Raw genomic sequence first — 21,229 nt, forward strand, 5'->3', positions numbered from 1 at the left:
AGTCCACTGGACAAAGGGGAACGACTTCTAGCAGCTTCTTACAGAAGCTGCCACCTTAGGCCCCCCCTCACTAAACAAAACCAGAACACTATCTCTGCGAATTCAATTGGACAACATGTTTTTGAGTAGCTTGTCAACTTAACGCTCCTGTTTAAGTTGTGCACTCCTTGGAGTTTTCCCCACTGGTAGCAACCTAACTGTGACACTGTGTTCTTGCCAAGTCTAACTTATGAAAATCCAAGTGAGAAGATGACTGCAGTATATAGCACAGTAACTTCCTTGAATGAAGACGTTATTATCTTAAGTTTGTTGAAAGGAAATCTTCTTAATGTCTTCCTATGTGCCTGTTTTCTATGTTTCAGTTATTCTTCAAGGCAGTGAACTAAAGCTTTACTGATAGCTAGTTTAGGATCCATATATTCCTTATTTGTGCTGAAGAGGAGATTTAGAAGAATAAAGGACTAATCAGAATAATAAAATTATTAAATAATAAAACAAGTAGCTTTATAATAAAGCAGTAATTTTTATGTGAAAATATAAACTACTAACCTTGAGAGAAAGAACAACAGAGTCATAAACTTAACATAACGAGATACTTTCAGGATGCTCTAGCAGGAGCTAAGGTAAGTCAGATGGGACCATCCTGAGGGAGTACAGACACACTGGCTGAAACCAAGATAAGGGGGCTTGAGGAGTTTAGAAGCAGCTGATAGGGTGGAATAACCAAGGACATTGGGAACCAGCAAAGATAAGTCAGCAAGAAACCACCCTGGCAGCAAGAACAAAGCAGGACAAAGGTCTGAATCCACGCAGCGGACACAGTGATAAAGAGGAGGGAACGACCACCAACTCCTGAGAACAGACAGGGGATGGATGCAGAGACCGGGGAATAACCTGTCGTGGGAGGAAACTTATGATAATGATTTCTCAGAAACCTAATGAATATGTAACCAAGTCCTTGGGAATTCTATGAATATGTATGTCTATGATGCATAAATACTGTACCTGTTGCTTAACACATTGCACACGTTTGGAGGAGCGATCCCCTGTGTGCCCGGCGCTGTAATAAAGAATACCTGCACTATTAAGTTTCTTTTATTATAGCTTTTTCGGCTTCAGTGCAAAAGACTTTAAATGCTTCACTTTTTTTTTTTTTTTTCTCCTTGAAGAAAATAAAATTTAGAAAGGGATTTACCAAATAAAGAAGATAGGAGCAAATAGCAGCAGCATCAGGGAGCTTCCAGAAAATAAGTACTTAAAAAAATTATCAGGAGCAGAACCCATCTCTGAGAATGACCCATTCTGGGATCAGCTGCTGTCTTTTAGCTTCACCACTCCAACAAACAGGTGCTTGTTGAAGAACTAAACCTTGATAATATATTTATAAAAGTCTGAAAGCAAATTGGTGGTTTTGTTAATTATTCCTGTTTTAAGTAGCAGAGGAATAAGTGCCTGTGTAAAATGGCCTGTTGTTTCTAATTTTGGAAGCTCTTTTCACCACCTCTTCTGTTCCTGTGGGTTCCTTTTATTCTTCCTGATAGTTATAATTGCTATTCATTGTCCTGGTAGCTGGGAAAGATCAGAAGTAGGGTCTGTAGTGTTGGGGGGAGCTTTTATTTATTTTTATTTATTAAACAAACAAACAAAAGAAAACCCCAAAAAAACGGAATACGAACCTTAACCCATCGGGACCCTCTGGAAAGGAAAGTAGGGACCAGGGAAGGGAGAAGGAAACGAGGGAGCTGTTTCTATTGTGGGAAGACGGGACATATTAAGAAGGATTGTAGGAAGAGGATGATGGATGAGAGAATGTTTAAAGAAGATTAGAGGGGTCAGGGGCTCTATCTGCTGGGGACCCGTGAGAAAACTGAGCCCTTGATAAAATTAAAAGTAGGTCCCCAGCAACAAGAAATAGAGTTCCTAGTGGACTCTGGAGCAGAGAGATCCACTGTTCAAAAATTGCCCCGAGGGTGTAAGATATCCTCGGAGAAAGTAGAATTGGAGCAAAAGGGGAGCCTGGAAAGTGATTCTAAATTAGGGGTAGGGTCTCTGCTGCTAGTGCCAGAGGCAGACTACAACTTGTTGGGAAGAGATTTAATGATAGAATTAGGAATTAATTTAGAAGTTGTAAAAGATGAGCTAAGAATAAAATTGTGTCCTTTACGGACAGCCGATGAGGAGAAAATAAACCCTGAGGCGTGGTATACTCCAGAAACTATCAGAAAATTAGATATTGAACCTTTTTCGGTAACAATAAGAAATCCGGAGATACCAGTGAGAGTAAAACAATATCCCTTATCGATGGAAGGGAAACAGGGATTAAAACCCGAAATTCAGAGACTAATCAAAAAGGGAATATTGGAACCCTGTATGTCCCCTTTCAATACTCCCATCCTGCCCGTAAAGAAGCCCAATGGGACATACAGATTAGTGCATGATTTGCGGGAAATTAATAAACGAACAGTGACCAGGTTTCCAGTAGTAGCAAACCCCCATACACTTTTAAGCCAGTTGGGCCTCAACGATCAGTGGTATAGTGTAATTGATTTAAAGGACGCATTTTGGGCATGCCCCTTAAAGAAGGAATGCAGGGATTATTTTGCCTTTGAGTGGGAAGATCCGGACACTCACAGGAGACAGCAATTACGGTGGACGGTTTTACCCCAGGGTTTCACGGAATCTCCCAACTTGTTTGGGCAAGCATTAGAACAAATACTACAGGAATTCGAACTAGGGGAGGGGGTAACCCTCGTCCAATATGTGGATGATTTATTATTGGCTGGCAGCGACGAAGAAGCGGTTAGAAAAGAGAGTATTAGGTTGTTAAATTTCTTAAGCTTACAGGGACTAGAGGTCTCGAAATCGAAACTGCAGTTTGTTGAGAAGGAAGTAAAATATCTCGGTCATAGACTAAGTAAAGGAACCAAGAGATTAGATCCAGAAAGGGTGCAAGGCATACTGTCACTGCCGGCTCCAAAAGCTAAAAGACAAATTAGACAGTTGCTGGGTCTTTTGGGATACTGTAGACAGTGGATTGTAGATTATAGTAAAAAGGTAAAATTCCTGTATGCAAAAATAACTAAGGATGGTCTTTTGAAGTGGTCTGAGGATGATGAGAAGCAATTAGATTCTTTAAAAACAGACCTGGTGAATGCCTCTGTTCTAAGTTTGCCCGACGTAAAGAAACCATTCTATCTATTTATTAATGTGGATGAGGGCACAGCATATGGGGTGTTAGCGCAGGAATGGGCAGGAAAAAGAAAGCCTGTAGGATATCTTTCTAAACTATTAGACCCCGTAAGCAGAGGGTGGCCTATCTGCCTACAGGCTATTGTAGCAGCAGCCTTTGCTAGTAGAGGAAGCACATAAAATTACCTTTGGAGGAGAATTGAAGGTGTTATCATCCCATAATATTAGAGGGATTTCACAACAAAAAGCTGAAAAATGGATTACCGATGCTAGGCTCCTAAAATATGAAGGTATTTTGATATCTTCACCTAAGCTTGAGCTTGAGGTTACTGGATTACAAAACCCAACACAGTTCCTGTATGGGGAACCATTAGAAGAAATAACTCATGATTGTTTACATACTATTGAAGAACAAGCCAAAATTAGACCAGATTTGGAGGAAGAAGAGCTAGAGGATGGGGAAAAACTTTTTGTAGATGGATCTTCCCGGGTAGTGGAAGGGAAAAGAAAATCAGGATATGTGATAATTAATGGAAAAACATTTAAGGTAATGGAATCAGGGCCCCTGAGTCCCAGTTGGTCGGCTCAAGCGTGCAAGTTATACGTGGTTTTAAGAGCTTTACAATTATTAGAAGGAAAAATCGGCACCATCTATACGGATTCCAAATATGCCTTTGGAATAGTGCATACATTTGGGAAAATTTGGGAAGAAAGAGGCTTAATAAATTCCCAGGGAAAGGGATTGGTTCATCAGGAGTTAATAATTGAAATTTTGCGGGCTTTATGGAGGCCGGTAGGAATAGCAGTGGTCCATTTAAAAGGGCATCAGCGGGGATTAACTCCACTGACAAGGGGAAACAATCTAGCAGATCAAGAAGCAAAACGAGCAGCTTTAATGATCTTCAAGGAAAAGAAAGATAGAAAGTTTCCTTGCAAGGATTGTTGGAAGAGCACACTTCATTGTAGCTGTGCGAATCCTAATTATCAGTTTTGTTGTGTGCATGGGGAAGAGTACCACCTGTACAGCTTCACTGTGCAGGAGAAAGACAAGTTAGTCCGAATGGGGGCAAGGGAAGTCAAATCTGGAGAACGGGAACTTCCTGATGGACGAGAGGTCATTTCAAAAACTATGGCTATAAGAATCATGCGCAAGTACCATGAAAACACCCACTGGGGGGTTCAAGCACTAGTAGATCAATTTGCCATAAAATATGCTTGCATTGGGGTATATAATATAGCAAAAAGAATAATTGGAGATTGCCTAATTTGCCAAAAAGTGAACAAGCACCAATTAAGAGAAAGACCATTGGGGGAAGATTTGGCTCACCGACCCTTCGCCAAAATTCAGATAGACCTCACTGAACTACCGAAAGTAGGCAGGTATAGATATTTGTTGGTAATAATAGATCATTTAACACACTTTGTAGAAGCATTTCCAACAGCCAGGGCCACTGCCCAAACGGTGACAAAACTATTGCTTGAAAATGTGATACCTAGGTATGGCTCTATTGAAACTATTGACTCTGACAGGGGACCACATTTTGCTTCAAAAATCATAAAAGAAGTTTTTACTGCTGTGGGGACCCAGTGGGAATATCATACACCCTGGCACCCACAGAGTTCGGGAAAAATAGAGCGGGTAAACGGTGAGATAAAGAAACAACTGACCAAATTAATGATGGAGACCAAATTATCTTGTGTGAAATGCCTTCCCTTAGCCTTATTAAATATTAGAATCCAACCTCGCACGGATGTGGGAATCTCCCCTTTCAAAATGTTATATGGAATGCCTTATGATTTGGAGGTTCCCCGAGATCATCCCCAGGTTGAAAATTTACAACTGAAACAGTACATAATCCAACTCATGTCTATGAGGAAACAATTGCGAGATAAAGGCTTAGCAGTACAAAGGCCTCCGTTGGACATTGCAATGCACAATATACAACCTGGAGATAACGTTTTAATTAGGTCATGGAAGGAGTCCTCACTAACTCCCCGCTGGGAAGGGCCTTATCTTGTTTTACTTACTACAGAAACTGCCACCTGGACTGCTGAACGGGGGTGGACCCATGCCAGCCGGATAAAAGGACCCATCTCCAAGGAGCAGTGGGAGAGCTCTGGAGACCCGAATACCTTGAGATTAAAACTGCGAAGAAAAAGAGAGACTAATAAATTGAACTGAGCAATGAATATGTATCGGTAAGGCGGAGACGCTTCGCTTGTTAACCTTTTTTTTTGCAGAAGAACGACACTTGGAGACCTGGAAAATACATGGATACGTAAGGACTATATTGAAATCAGAATTGTAGTTGTAATTGTAATTTTCATTATATATGATCCTTTAAGGAAAGTGATGTGTCACATAGTTCATATTTGCCCTAGTCATCTTAACTGACCCAATCTGGCCTATTTAAGCGGGATCATGCTAGTGACCGGTAAAAGCATTTTGCACCATGCATTGCAATAAACAGAGATTGGGTGATAAGAAACGGAGGCGCCCCTGAAGACTACGACTGCTGCCGAGAAGATAATAAACCTCGCTGCTCTAAGCAAAAGAGTAGGCGAAGGAGGCAGAGGCGTAACACGGTGGGGATTAATATACAACCTCCTCTATCACGAGAGCCCGGACTCCTTTGACCCAACTCTGACATTCGGAGAGAGAAATCATTCAGTCACTCCCGCAGCAGAAACTTGGAATTAAAATTAAGGAGACAGGGATTATGGGGCCAGCACTTTCCTTCATTCTGAATTTGTTTTGGATAATAATGATCCTACCAGAAAAGGGTAAATGGTTCAAACCCAATACAATGTTTATGGGATTCTGAAGGTCAAAAACCAGGCCTGACGATGCAACATGTATCGGGACAAGGGAGATGTATTGGGAATGTACCCCCAGAGAAAAATAAATTATGCAAGATAAAAGCTTCCCTAAAAGGGAAGCCCCCTGCTGATTGGCTAATACCAGCCTGTAACACCAAATGGATCTGCTCCAAAACTGGAATCACTCCCTGTTTATCTCTTAAATTGTTCAACGAATATGAGGAATATTGCATCCAAGTGATGATAATCCCCCGGATCATATACCACCCTGGGGAATTTGTGCATAATAACCAGAATACCCAGAGTCACCACTTACAGAAACGAGAACCATTTACCTTTACGGCTTTGACAATAGCCACTTTGATAGCTGTAGGAGCAACAGGTGCAGGCACAGGAATAACATCATTGATCCAACAAAATCAGAAATTTCAATCACTTAGAATAGCGGTAGACGAAGACTTGGTAAGACTTGAACAATCAATAACTGCCTTGGAAAAATCTGTTAGATCATTATCAGAGGTGGTGCTACAAAACCGAAGGGGGTTAGATTTAATGTTCTTACAAGAAGGTGGGCTATGTGCTGCCTTGGGAGAACAATGTTGTGTATATGCTGATCACACAGGGGTTGTAAGGGATACTATGACAAAACTTCGGGAAGGCCTAGAAAAACGAAAACGAGAAGAAGAAATGCAACAAAGCTGGTACGAGTCCTGGTTTAACCACTCTCCTTGGCTTACCACATTACTATCTACCATTGCAGGACCCCTGATTATATTGATACTGGTATTAACTTTTGGACCCTGTATATTCAATAGAGTAGTTACAATTGTAAAAAACAGATTAGAAGCAGCCCATTTGATGCTTATGAGAGCCAAGCATGAACCTTTGGGAGGAATACCGGAGGTGGAGGAGACCCTCATTTTGAGCCAGCAGGCGCTTAAGCGATTTGATGAACAAAATGGTGAAAAGAAAAAGGGGGATTGTGATAAACTGTGAACTGTTTGTTCATCAAACCTTGTCAGAACAATGGAAATTTACATAAAGTATGCAAGGTCGGCCACAGGCATCCCGCTATGTAAACACGGCATGCAGGACTGTGAAAGGAGGGGGGGGCTCATGAAGACAAAGGGTATAAAACCAGTAACTTTCTAACCATATAGTTTGAAGAAGCAATTAGTGGGAGGGGGAAGTCTGTTTTCATGAGGAGTGAGAAACAGTCTCACATTATCTCGAGGGAGTGATTAAGAGGAGCAAGGATTCAAAAATAGGATGGCATCCATCACATAAATCTCCTTGCTCAAGGAAAACAGGTGGTTAACAAGGACATGAATCGGCTCAGACTGATAAGGACACTGCCAACTTGTAGGATCAGCACATGCCAGGCAAAGGTGAAAAGTACACCATGAAGAAGACCTATGGCCTTCCTCCCAAAAGACCCCCGAAGACCCTCGCCCACAATTCCTGGGAGAATTTGCGCAAGCGCGAAGGACTGATAAGCTAATTAACATACGAAGCAAGAGTAGGCGGGTTTAGGTAATGAATATGTATAAGCGTTAACGAAATATTCATTGTTTTACTGTATAAGAATGGGACGGTTTGCTACCTCGGTGCGCGCCGTTGGCGGAGCAGGAGACTCCCCGGCCGCCCAGCGCTGTTTTGCTTACTGGTCGCTTGCTTTAATAAACCAAATTTTTAATTGGCCAATCTCTGTCATTTAATTAGACAAAGAGGACAGATAAACTATAACACTGCTAAAACTGGGACCACTTCTAATCTTTAATGAATTGGAAATGTGTTTGAGAGCTGTTCTGGACAATTTGATTGTAATGTTTCTTTTTTTTTTTATTAAAACAGAGCTGTCAGAATGAATGGTAGTCAAAGGTGGTGTGTTTGTGTGGTTGGTTTTTTTTGTTTGTTTTTTTTTTTCAGAAGGTGAAAAACTAGTGCAGATTTGACTACATAGTTCTATAAGTTTTGTTTAAAGTTATAAATGTATTTGGGAGGTTTATTTAAGTTATTAAAAATGTGTTTGGCAGGATACACTCCTGCCTTAGTAGTTTGACATAATTAAGGATTAATTTTACCTGCTTAACAGCGCTGTTTGCATAAGAAGGACACTTGACAGTGGAGCGAACAAAAGGCAGGAAAAGCGGGCTGGGGGCTGATGACCACGGGCACGTAAACAACCCCAAATATGGGACCAGCCGCTTCTGTACTTTTAGCCAATTAACACCTGTATAGTGGCTAGTGATTCGCTCTTGGCCAATCAGTACCTGCCGCGAACGGTGTGAGTAACCAATAGAATGTAGATTGTGAGCTCCCAAAAAAAAGGAGACAGGCACGATGGGGGACCGGGAGAGGTTATAAATACTGTAACTGTAAACAAAGGGGTGTGTGTCTTGGTGGAGCAAAGACTCCCGGCGCACCCAGCGCTGTTTGCTTGTTTCTATTCAATAAATTGGAAACTATAATTGGAATCCTGTTTTGGGACTCAACTCATTTATAACAGAACAATTGGGAGCAAAGATTATATTTGAAAAAGGAGAAATTACTCTGGAGGTAAAAGATCAGCAATATATTCAGATATTGAGTCTAACCTTAACCAGTCTCCCCTCAGAAGGAAAATTAATGAGGAAATCCTAAACCAAGTGTACCCGCGGGTATGGGCTACCAACGTACCTGGAAGAGCGAAAAGTGTCCTCTACCCAGTAGTGGCGAACCCATATACCCTGCTGACTGTGTTAACACCTGAACTAATTTGGTTTACTGTCTTAGATTTGAAGGATGCTTTCTTTTGCCTCCCTCTCCACGAAGCCAGTCAAAAATTGTTTGCATTCGAATGGGAAAACCCTAAAAGTGGTCGGAAGACCCAGCTCACTTGGACGGTGTTGCCACAAGGATTTAAGAATAGTCCTACCATTTTCGGCAATCAGCTTGCGAAAGACCTAGAATCCTGGGAAACCCCGTCTGAGGAAGGAAAATTGTTGCAGTATGTGGATGATGTCCTGATTGTCACCAAAACAGAGGAAGACTGTATGGTATGGACAGTGAGTCTGTTGAATTTCTTGGGACTCCAGGGATACCGGGTATCCAAGAAGGCGGCCCAGGTAACGCAACGTAAAGTGAATTATTTGGGCTATGAAATTAGTGCGGGGCAGAGAACTTTGGGGCAGGCCCACAAAGAGGTGATATGCCAGACTCAGAGAGTAAAGGAGTTACGGACTTTTCTGGGAATGACCGGGTGGTGCCGATTGTGGATCTATAATTATGGACTGCTTGTTAAACCACTGTATGCGCTGACAGCCACTGAACAGAAGCACCTTGAGTGGAACAAGGAGACCGAACGAGCCTTTGAGCTACTGAAAAAGGCTTTGATGTCAGCCCCGGCCTTAGGACGCCCAGATGTGAGTAAGCCGTTTCTTCTTTTCTCCCATGAGAAACAGGGCATTGCCCTGGGAATATTAGCACATGATCTGGGTCCATATCGACGGGCAGTTGCCTACCTCTCTAAGCAGTTAGATGCAACTGCAAAGGGTTGGCCTGGATGCCTATGGGTGGTTGCAGCCGTGATATTGAACATACAGGAAGCCCGAAAGTTTACTCTGGGCCAGAAAATGACTGTCTTAGTGTCTCATGCAGTATCAGCAGTACTGGAAGCAAAGGGTGGGCACTGGCTCTCTCCACAAAGATTCCTGAGATATCAAGCTGTATTAGTAGAACAGGATGATGTGGAAATTGTGGTCACTAACATTGTCAACCCAGCTTCTTTTCTCAGCGGGAACACAGGAGAACCGATGCATCATGACTGTTTGGAAACCATCGAAGCAACATATGCAAGCCGCCCAGACCTGAGGGATAGCCCCATGGAAAACAGGGAAAACTGGTTCACAGACTGGAGTAGTTATGTCTTAAATGGCAATTGACATGCAGGATACGCCATCACCACCAGTCAAGAGGTAATAGAATCAGGGCCTTTGCCCATGAACACCTCCACACAGAAGGCAGAAATAATTGCCCTAACCCGTGCCCTGGAATTGGCCCAGGGCAAAGTTGTGAACATTTATACGGACTCAAAATATGCCTTTGGAGTTGTACACGCACATGGAGCAATTTGGAAAGAAAGAGGCTTATTGAACTCCCAGGGAAAAAATATCAAAGAAATTCTGAAGCTACTAGAAGCTGTCCAGCTCCCTGAGAAAGTGGCAATTATGCATATTAAGGCACACCAGAAAGTGAGCTCAGATTTGGAGAAAGGAAATGAGCTGGCGGACAGAGAGGCAAAACAAGTGGCCAAAACAAAGGTAAAAATAGAAGGGGCTCTAATTCCTGATAGGCAAATCTCCCTAGAAGGTAAGCCAGAATATACCAAGGAAGATCAGAAACTTATTACAGACTTAGAAGGGTCATATAATGAAGAGGGGTGGGCTTATACCCCACAGGGAAAACTAATCATTCCCTCTTGTTTACTATGGCACTTGATACAGGAGGAACATAGAAAAAGGCATTGGGGAACGGAGGCTCTGTATAAACATTTAATAAGAGAAATTGTGGCCAGAAATTTATATACCACGGTGAGACAGGTGACTCAACAGTGTGATCTTTGCCTCCAGACTAATCCTAAAAATACTCCCAAACCAGAAATGGGCCAGATTGGAAAAGGCAATGGGCCTGGACAACAATGGCAGGTTGATTTTACAGAACTTCCAAGAAAAGGGGGGTATCGCTATTTGCTGGTATTAACTGATACCTTTTCAGGTTGGCCAGAAGCATTCCCAACCAGATCAGCTAAGGCTCAGGAGGTAACTAAAGTATTGGTACAAGAGATAATACCACATTTTGGGGTTCCAGCAACCATATCCTCTGACAGAGGACCACTTTTTGTCTCAAAAGTAGTACAACAAATTAGCCACCATTTAGGTATAGATTGGCAACTTCATACCTCATACCGCCCTCAGTCGAGTGGCCAAGTGGAAAAATGAACCACTTAATCAAACAGCAAATTGTGAAATTGGGACAAGAAGCAAACCTGGCATGGCCTCAGTCTCTCCCTTTAGCCCTTTTGCGTACCAAGGGCGAAGGAAGGACTGAGCCCCTTTGAAATTTTGTATGGACGACCCTATGGATTACAGAGGGGGATGTCTATGCAAGCTGGGGACGAAATTATGACTTCCTACATGGTGGCATTGAGCAAACAGCTCAACAGAATTGGAAAGCATGTAATTGGGACCCGGGAAAGAGGTCTAGATGAACCTGTGCATGATATACAACCTGGAGATTATGTACATGTAAAGTCTCTTGCAGAAAAAACCTTGGAACCACAGTGGGAAGGACCATACCAGGTACTCCTCACCTCTTTTGCAGCAATCAAGATCAGAGAGCAGAATGCCTGGATACACCACACTAGGGTAAAAAGGCACCACGAAAACTCTGGACTTCTGAAGTTCAGGGACCCCTAAAGCTTAAACTGAAAAAGTAGAATATGGATTAAGGTTTGTGTCCATAATCCTTTATATAGCAATTCGATGCGGCTTGTGGTGTTTTCAGCTAGATAGGGAAACATTGTACTAGAATCAGGTGTAGTAAAAGAACTTACTAATTTTCTAGAAAAGGGGGGACTGAAAGAAGGGATTAATACCAAGGAATCAAGCTGATAAATAGTGATCAATAATTTACTAATCTTGAGAGAAAGAACAGTAGAGTCATAAACTTAACATAAGGAGATACTTTCAGGATGCTCTAGCAAGAGCTAAGATAAGTTAGATGGGAACACCCTGAGGGGGTACAGACACACTGGCTGAGACCAAGATAAGGGGACTTAAGAAGTTTAGAACCAATTGATAGGGTGGAATAACCAAGGACATTGGGAACCAGCAAAGATAAGTCAGCAAGAAACCACCCTGGCAGCAAGAACAATGCAGGACAAAGGTCTGAATCCACACAGCTGGACGTAGTGATAAGGAGGAAAGAAAGACCACCAGAGAGACTGTGACTCCTGAGCACAGACACAAGATGGACGCAGAGACCGGGGAATAACCTGTCGTGGGAGGAAACTTATGATAATGATTTCTCGGAAACCTAATTAATATATAACCAAGTCCGCGGGAATTCTATGAATATGTATGTCTATGATGCATAAATACTGTACCTGTTGCTTAACATGTTGCACACGTTTGGAGGAGCGATCCCCCGTGCTGCCCAGCGCTGAATAAACATACCTACTTTACAATCTTACAGATTGTGGAGTCTGTTTTCCACACGTCACCGTTATGGGCAAAACAGACTCGACTTGGGGAAAACTATTCGTTTATTACTAAAAACCAAAGCAGGATAATGAGAAAGATAACAAAATAACCTCCCCCCACCTCTTCCTGGGCTTAACATTATCTCTACCTCCTTCCCCCTCCGAGCAGCACAGGGGGGAAGAGGGAATGGGGGTCATGGTCAGTTCATCACACGTTGCTTTATGCCACTGCTTCATCGCTGAGGGAAGAACTCCTCACATTCCTTCCCTGCTCCAGCGTGGGGTCCCTCCCACAGGCCACAGTCCTTCGTGAAACTGCTCCGGCGTGGATCATTTCTTCCACAGGGTGCAGTCCCTCCGGAATGGCTGCCCCAGCGTGGGCCCTCCACAGGCCACAGCCTCCTTCAGGCCTCCACCTGCCCCAGGGTGAGGTCCTCCATGGGCTGCAGGTGGATCTCTGCTCCTCCGTGGACCTCCATGGGCTGCAGGGGGACAGCATGCTTCACCATGGTCTTCACCACGGGCTGCAGGGGAATCTCTGCTGGGAACAACATTACTCCTCCCCCTCCTTCTGAACTGACCTTGGCATCTGCAGCCATTCCTCTCACCAGAAAAATTCTTCACAACAGGCTGGCAGATGCCTCTCAGGTTCTCTTCACATCTCATCTCCTCTCCACTTCTTGCAGCTGGGCTGGGCCAAGTCAGGCCCAGTCGGCTGCCCGGCAGGAGGCCAGAGGGTGAGGCCTGCAAGGCCTGCAAGGCCCACAAGGCTCACGCCTCCCCCTCTCTGCCCCTTCTCAGTTTCTTCACATCCTCTCTCCTCCTTTCCCCCCCCCCCCCCCCCCCCCCCCTTCTTAAATACGTTGTCGCAGAGGCATTATCATGGGACATTCTGCTACCAATTGGCTGAGGCTTGGCCAGCAGCGGGTCTGCCCTAGTCCCGGCCAAGTCCACTGAACAAAGGGGAACAACTTCTAGCAGCTTCTTACAGAAGCTGCCACCATATCCCTCCCTCACTAAATAAAACCAGAACAAGTTTACATGTTAGATAACTCACCTCTGTGCTGCTCTTGTTCACAGTAGCTTCTGAAAGGCAAAGAACCACATTTATTTTCATAACAATTAGGAGCAGATCATGTAGATAATCTATCTCCTACTACTGTGAGTGAGTGAAAGTTCAGATAACTGGGAGGGAAAATAGCAAAGGTAAACAACTGGGAGGCTTTTACTAGACTTTTACTAGGAGGAAGGATTTTTGCTGCATGGAGAGACTAGCCAGAGATTAGCAAGAAGATACAGTGTTGTGAAGGGCTGTAAAGTTCGTAAAGCGTGGTACATAATCGGCAGTGGGTGAGTAAGCAGTAATTTTTTTTCTCTAAGATACCTGAAGATGCAATAATTATTTACAGCCTACCCATGACTAACAAGATGGACAATATTCTAAGAAGTCATATAATACAACATTTTTTTTGTTTTGTTTTGTTTTTTTTTTTTTTATTTTAGGAGGAACCAGTTATATATATAAGCCCAGCAATTTCTTTCAATTGTTGTACTGCTCCTTCCTCACCCTCCAAAGTAAAGGAGTTTTTTATAGGTTATTCTGCAGCTTTTTTTGTGCATATTTCATGGAGTCAGATTAAGTGGAGAGTAAGTTTGCTTTAAGAAAAAAAACAAAAACCCACAAACCCAAACAAACCAAAATCCAACTAAACAAAAAAACCCCAAATGAGAAACATAATTAAAAAACCAAGCAAACAAAAAAAAATTATGCAGAAGCAGGTTGAAACTTTAATTACCTGAACACCAGATGGTGCTCTTGCCTTGCAGCTAGAAGAGAAAAATTTTTAGAGGCATCTTTTGTGCAGCTTAATAATTGGAAGGAAAGAGAAATTTCCCATTAAGTTGCATCTACCTGAGAGAACCGTTTGACAAATGATGTCACACAATGTCAGCTGCACAAGACCCTCAGCCATTGTCTAAATCAGACAACCTTGCCTGCAGGAATATAACAATAGAAGTCAATGTTCATTTCTGAGATTGAATGCTTGCAAAATACCGAGTTAACTCTGTTTTGTTATAATGAGACTTGAGTGTAGGCCATAGTTTTCACAGGAGCAAGATGCTGGTTTGTTACTGCTCTGAAAAGGAGCCAGTTTTCACCTGTCAAACAGAACAGGCTTGGAAGCTTTCTTCTCTTTTCAAATTATACTTTTTCCAATTGTATGTTACAAAATTGATGTGTTTCTTGTAGGTGATTGTTTGTGAGTGTTATTCGGAGCCATATAAATGCTGTGTGGTGTTTTTATGGAGGTAATTGATGATAACTCTAGAGTAAAAGATGTATTCTACTGTTCTGGTTTTATTTAGTGAGGGGGGGTGTCCTGGTTTCGGCAGGGATGGAGTTAATTTTCCTCTCAGTAGCCAGTGTGTTTTTTATTTCATGTGTGAAGAATGTTGATAAAAACACTCTGATGATATGAGTTGTTCTTAATGAGACCAAGGACACTGTCTGGCTTTCCAAGTCTCGTTAAGGTCTCGTTAACGTGTAGATGCAGGAAGCTGGGTGAAAGACAGACAGAATAATTGATCCAAACTGGCCAAAGAGAGTATTCCATGCCATGAACGTCATGCTCAGTATATAAGTGGGGGTTGCCCATGGGAGGGGGCATTCCATTTGGGCACCCTTGGCATTCTCTTCCATCTCTCTTGCTTGCTGGCATTGTTCCCTCTACCTTGCTAGCTTGCTCTCCTCCCCTTTGCTTGCTTCTCAGTGTTGTTCCCGTGATCGCTGCTCGGGCTGCGTCGGTCATTCGGACATCGAGTGGTGAGAAATTGTACATTGTTCATTATGTATATTTTGTATATATTAATATCCTTATATCCTGTTACCTTTGTAGTTTTTAGTATTTTTAGTAAACTGTTTTTATCTCAACCCACGAGTTTTCCTTTCTTCCCAATTTCTCTCCCCCGTCCCACTGGGTAGGGGGAGGGTGAATAAGAAACTGTGTGGTGACTCGGGCTAAACCACCACAGGGGGCTACGGTGGCAGCTTCTGTAAGAAGCTGCTAGAAGTTGTTCCCCTTTGTTCAGTGTACTCGGCCAGGCCTAGGGCAGACCTGCTGCTGGCCAAGGCCGAGCTAATTGGTAGCAGAATGTTCCCCGATAAAGTATTTAAGAAGGGAAAAAATAAAAAGGAGAGAAGATGTGAAACTGGAGTGGGGGCAGAGAGGAGGAGGCACAAGCCTCGTAGGCCTTGCAGGCCTCACCCTCTGGCCTCCCGCCAGGCGGCAGTCTGGGCCCAACTCGGCCCAGCCCAGCTGCAAGAAGTGGAGAAGAGATGAGATGTGAAGAGAACCTGAGAGGCGTCTGCCAGCCTGTTGTGAAGAATTTTTCTGGTGAGAGGAATGGCTGCAGATGCCAAGGTCAGTGAAGAAGGAGGGGGAGGAGTAATGCGGCTCCTGGCCACAATTCCCCTGCAGCCTGTGGTGAAGACCATGGTGGAGCAGGTTGTCCCCCTGCAGCCCATGGAGGTCCACGGAGGAGCAGAGATCCACCTGCAGCCTGTGGAGGACCTCACCCTGGGGCAGGTGGATGCCTGAAGGAGGCTGTGGCCTGTGGAGAGCCTGTGCTGGGGCAGCCTGTTCTGGAGGGACTGCACCCTGTGGGGAAAAAAAACGACCCATGTTGGAGCAGTTTCATGAAGGACTGTGGCCCGTGGGAGGGACCCCACACTGGAGCAGGGAAGGAATGTGAGGAGTTCTTCCCTCAGCGATGAAGCAGTGGCATAAAGCAACGTGTGATGAACTGACCGTAACCCCCATTCCCTCTTCCCCCCTGTGCCGCTCAGAGGGGGAAGGAGGTAATGTTAAGCCTGGGAAGTGGGAGGGGTGGGGGGAGATTATCTTGTTCTCTGTCTCATTATCCTGCTTTGGTTTTAATAATAAACAAATAGTTTTCCCCAAGTTGAGTCTGTTTTACCATGGAACAATAGTCTTTTAATCCCTGAAATCAGAAGCCCAGGACCTTGGCTTGAGCTTTGCTGAATTACTGGCTTTCTAATCTGAGAAAGATGAAGGCGTGATACCGTATCTGATCTTTTAATGCCACTGCTCTTTGCTGTCTGTCTTCATTTTCTTATGCTTTGCTTTTCTTGGCACTTTGTACTCTTTTCTCTCTTTTTTTGTCATTATTTTGCTTTTCTCATGTTCCCCTTCTGGTTTGGTTGATCTCTTCCTCTATTCATCCACTTCTTGTCTTCCTGGTTCTCTCTTTTGCTTTCTCTCCCCACCCCTACCCAACTGTATATGTTAATCTCTCTTTGTGTGGTTCCATGTACAGTTCTTCACCATTGCTCACTTATTCAGATATGTCTTCTTTATTGGGTTTCTTTTTTTCAGTCCAGTTAACTTTTTCATCTGTTTCTGTGAAGAATACAAGGTAATTTGCAGGGAGGAATAAAATTTGCCAAATACCAGTGCTACTGAATCTGAAGTTGCTGTGTCTCTGTCAGCAATTACCGATACAAGATACTCTTGCCCTTTCACTGTCCCTTTGTCCTCGTTTCAGCAGGGATGGAGTTAACTTTTCCTCTCAGTAGCTAGTGTGTTTTGGATTTCAGATGTGAAGAATGTTGATAAAACACCCTGATGATATGAGTAGTTCCTAATGAGACCAAGGACACTGTCCTGCTTTCCAAGTCTTGCTAATGTGCAGATGCAGGAAGCTGGGCGAAAGACAGACAGAATAATTGACCCAAACTGGCCAAAGGGAGTATTCCATGCCATAAACGTCATGCTCAGTATATATAAGTGGGGGGTGGCCAGGGCGAGTATCTGCCTTCCTGGCATCCATCCCTCTCTCTCACTCGCTGGCACTGTTCTCTCTGTGTTGCTGACCCTTTTTCACTCCCTTACTTGCTGCTCGGTTTCATTTCCTTGTCATTGGGACATCGGGTGGTGAGAAAACATACATCGTTCATTTTGTATATTTTAGTATCCTTATATTCTGTTGTTATTGTAGTTTTCCTCTGCTATTTTAGTAAACTGTCTTCATCTCAACCCACAAGTTTTCCTTTCTTCCCAATTTTCTCCCTCATCTCGCGGGGGAGGGGGAGCGAGAAATTGTGTGGTGATGAGGGCTAAACCATCACAGTCTTTTTGACGCCCGAAGGGTTGAGGTAACGACAGATCTGACTAGAGTGTGTTAAAGTTGTTACAAGTGCTCATTATTTTTATTTAAGAGTCCCTGGTCACCATGTTGTACTACTTGTTTGCATGGTTGTGTTATGTACATCCTCAGTTGCATCACCTTTCCTGTGGTGCTGTTTATCACTTCTCAGAAATGGATGAGAATTCTCATTTTGTTGTACAGGGCACTACTGGCTTATGGTATGATGACATCACTGGTCATGAAATCAGTCTGGTCCTTGTTTTCGCCATTGCTGGCAACTCCATACTTCGGACACCATTTTGCAAGAATTATTAATAATTACACTTTGTACTTTTTCTCCCTGGAGAACCCATCTATGGGGAAGTCAGGGGAGGATACTTTCCTGTACTCCTTTACCTTCCCTTTTTCTTTCAAGCTAGTCACATCAGCTTTCGAGAATTTTGAATATCCTAGGGATGTGCAAGCCAGCATACTCCTATTGCTATGTCTCCTGAATTTGTTTCAGATTTTGTTTAGGATTAAACAACTATTTAAAAATATCACCCAGAGATCTGCCTTGAGGTCGGAGGGGCAGGGGTGGCATGGCATGTGGGAGAATATGGGCAGGTAACTAGAGAGCTGCTCACCTCCAGTGGTCTGGAACTTCACTCCTGAGCAACTACAGAATCCTGATGAAGTGATCGAATATTTGAAAAGAAAAATGCCATGGCTGTTCCAAAGAGGCAAAGCTTATCGCTTTGTGTTGGGCACTGGCTAGTATCTACCAAACACTGCTCAGTGTTATGCAGTACCCTCAGGAAGAAGGGAGGGAAAATCAATTGACAGGCACTGTGGACGAATCAGAGAACCAACCCATGTTGGTATCAGTCGCCCCTGTACAGAAGAAGAAATCTTGGAAGCAAAACTCAGCTCGTTTAGTAAGGGATGAGGAAAGACCAGGACCATCACGAGCAGAGGAGGAAGAAGAGGAGCTCATAAATGAGACTGAAACCACCCGATCCCCATCCCTGAGTGACCTGCGAGATATGCGAAAAGATTTTTGGCTGGCGTCCAGGCAAGCACCTTTTTGCCTGGCTGCTCCGATGCTGGGATAGTGGGGCCAGAAGCCTGGAATTAGAAGGTAAGGATGCTAAACAGCTGGGATCCCTTTCTAGGGAAGCAGGCATTGACAAAGTGATTGGGAGAGGTGCACAAGCTCTCAGCCTCTGGAGGCGACTCCTGCCATGTATGAAGGAAAGATATCCCTTTAAGGAAGATGTTACCTGTCATCCAGGCAAGTGGACCACCATAGAGAGAGGTATCCAGTACTTAAGGGAATTAGCTGTGCTGGCAGTCATTTATAGTGACCTAGACAGCGAGGAGTCACCCCAAAATCCAGATGAAGTCTGGTGCACACAGTTCATGTGGTGGAAGTTTCTATGGAGCGTACCATCATCATATGCCAATTCATTGGCAGTACTGAATTAGAAAGATGGAGAGGGACCAACAATGGATGAATTGGCTAGTCAGCTCAGGCAATACAAAGAAAGTCTCTCTTCCTCCCTCATCTCGGCTGCTGAGAAACTGTCTCAGGAGTTCCAGCAATTCAAAGAGGATAGGTCGTACTCCCCATCTGTATGGACCAGTATTTCAGCTACTAGGAGTAAACACTTCCCTGCTCAAGAGAGATGGTATACGTGGCAGGGTACCCTGTGGTCTACCTTGCGTGACCAAGGAGACAACATGAGGAAGTGGGATGGGAAACCTACCTCAGCCCTAGAAACATGGGTACATGAGTTGCAGGGAAAAACAATTGCAAATAGAGGTTCTCCCCAGAAAATTGCTGCTCCAGTCACCAATGGACAGTTCCCCTGACAGAATAGAAGGGCTGATCTCACCACTGATCCTATGGAAGGGAATTCTGATTCATATTCAGAGGAAGTGAGCAGCGAATACTATGAACAGGACTAGAGGGGCCCTGCCTCCAGCCAGGTGGAGAAGGACAACCGAGTTCACTGGACTGTATGGATACAATGGCCTGTGTTCTGGTTTTGTTAGTGAGGGGGGGCCTAAGGTGGTAGCTTCTGTAGGAAACTGCTAGAAGTCGCTCCCCTTTGTTCAGTGGACTCGGCCGGGCCTAGGGCGGACCCGCTGCTGGCCAAGGCCAAGCCAATTGGTAGCAGAATGTCCCGTGATAACGCCTCTGCGATAACGTATTTAAGTAGGGGAAAACAGGAGAAGAAAAAGGAGAAGATGTGAAGCAGCTGAGCCGGGGGCAGAGAGGGGGAGGCGCGAGCCTCATGGGCCTTGCAGGCCTCACCCTCTGGCCTCCCGCCGGGCAGCCGACTGGGCCCAACTCGGCCTGGCCTGGCTGCAAGAAGTGGAGAGGAGATGAGAAGTGAATAAGGTGTAAAAAGGATCCTAAGAGACCTCTGCCAGCCTGTTGTGAGGAACGGCTGCAGATGCCAAGGTCAGTGAAGAAGGAGGGGGAGGAGTAACATGGCTCCTGGCCAAGATTCCTCTGCAACTCGTGGTGAAGACCATGGTGGAGCGGGTTGTCCCCCTGCAGCCCATGGAGGTCCATGGAGGGGCAGAGATCCACCTGCAGCCCGTGGAGGACCCCACGCTGGAGCAGGTGGAGGCCTGAAGGAGGCTGTGGCCCGTGGAGGGCCCGCTGGGACAGCTGTTCTAGAGGGACTGCACCCCGTGGAAGAGATGACCCACGCCGGAGCAGTTTCACGAAGGACTGTGGCCCGTGGGAGGGACCCCATGCTGGAGCAGAGGAGGAATGCGAGGAGTTCTTCCCCTGACGATGATACAGTGGCGTAAAACAACGCATGATGAACTGACCGCGACCCCCATTCCCTTTTCCCCCCCCCATGCCGCTCAGGAGGGGAAGGTAGTAGAGATAATGTTAAGCCCGGGAAGAGGGAGGGGTGGGGGGAGGTTATCTTGTTCCCTGTCTCATTCTCCTGCTAATTTTAGAAATAAATGAATAGTTTTCCCCAAGTCGAGTCTGTTTTGCCCGTGACGGTAACTTTAAGGATTTCTCCCCGTCCTTATCTCAAACCTTGAGCCGTTTTCCTTATATCATCTCCCCCTATTCTCTCGGAGGGTGGGGGGAGCGAGAGAGAGACTGCGTAGTCTGGTCCTGATCAGGGCTGAACTACGACAGCCTGGCACATCAGACCCACAAGAGTATAACGCTCTAGTAGACACTGGTGCACAGTGTACCCTAATGCCATCAAGCTATAAAGGGGCAGAACGCATTTGTATTTCTGGAGTGACAAGGGGATCCGAACAGCTGTCTGTACTGGAGGCTGAATTGAGTCTGACTGGGAATGAGTGGCAAAAGCACCCCATAGTGACTGGCCCAGATGCTCCCTGCATTCTTGGTATAGATTACCTCAGGAGTGGGTATTTCAAAGACCCAAGAGGGTATCGGTGGGCTTTTGGTATAGCCACTGTGGAGACGGAGGAGAAGAAACAGTTGACCACCTTGCCCAAGCTCTTGAAGGACCCTTTTGTTGCGGGGTTGCTGAAGGTTGAAGAAAAACAGGTACCAATTGCTACCACCATGGTGCACCAGTAGCAATATTGCATCAACTGAGATGCCCTGATCCCCATCCATAAGCTGATTTGTCAAATGGAGAGCCAGGGAGTGATCAGCAAGTCCCACTCACCCTTTAACAGTTCCATATGGCCAGTGCGAAAACCTAGTGGAGAGTGGAGGTTAACAGTGGACTATCATGGCCTGAATGAGGTAACACCATCACTGAGTGCTGCTGTGCCAGACATGCTAGAACTTCAATATGAACTGGAGTCAAAAGC

At 44.7% G+C, this 21,229-nt stretch overlaps 1 pseudogene; it reads left to right on the forward strand.

Annotated features, from left to right (window-relative positions):
- The first annotated feature begins 249 nt into the window (after window positions 1-249).
- Window positions 250-21,229, forward strand: part of LOC147596765 (dymeclin-like) — a 152,398-nt pseudogene continuing 131,418 nt past the window's right edge.

Source organism: Chlamydotis macqueenii, chromosome W (assembly GCF_036417535.1).
Source record: "Chlamydotis macqueenii isolate bChlMac1 chromosome W, bChlMac1.mat, whole genome shotgun sequence".
Classification (NCBI taxonomy): Eukaryota; Metazoa; Chordata; class Aves; order Otidiformes; family Otididae; genus Chlamydotis; species Chlamydotis macqueenii.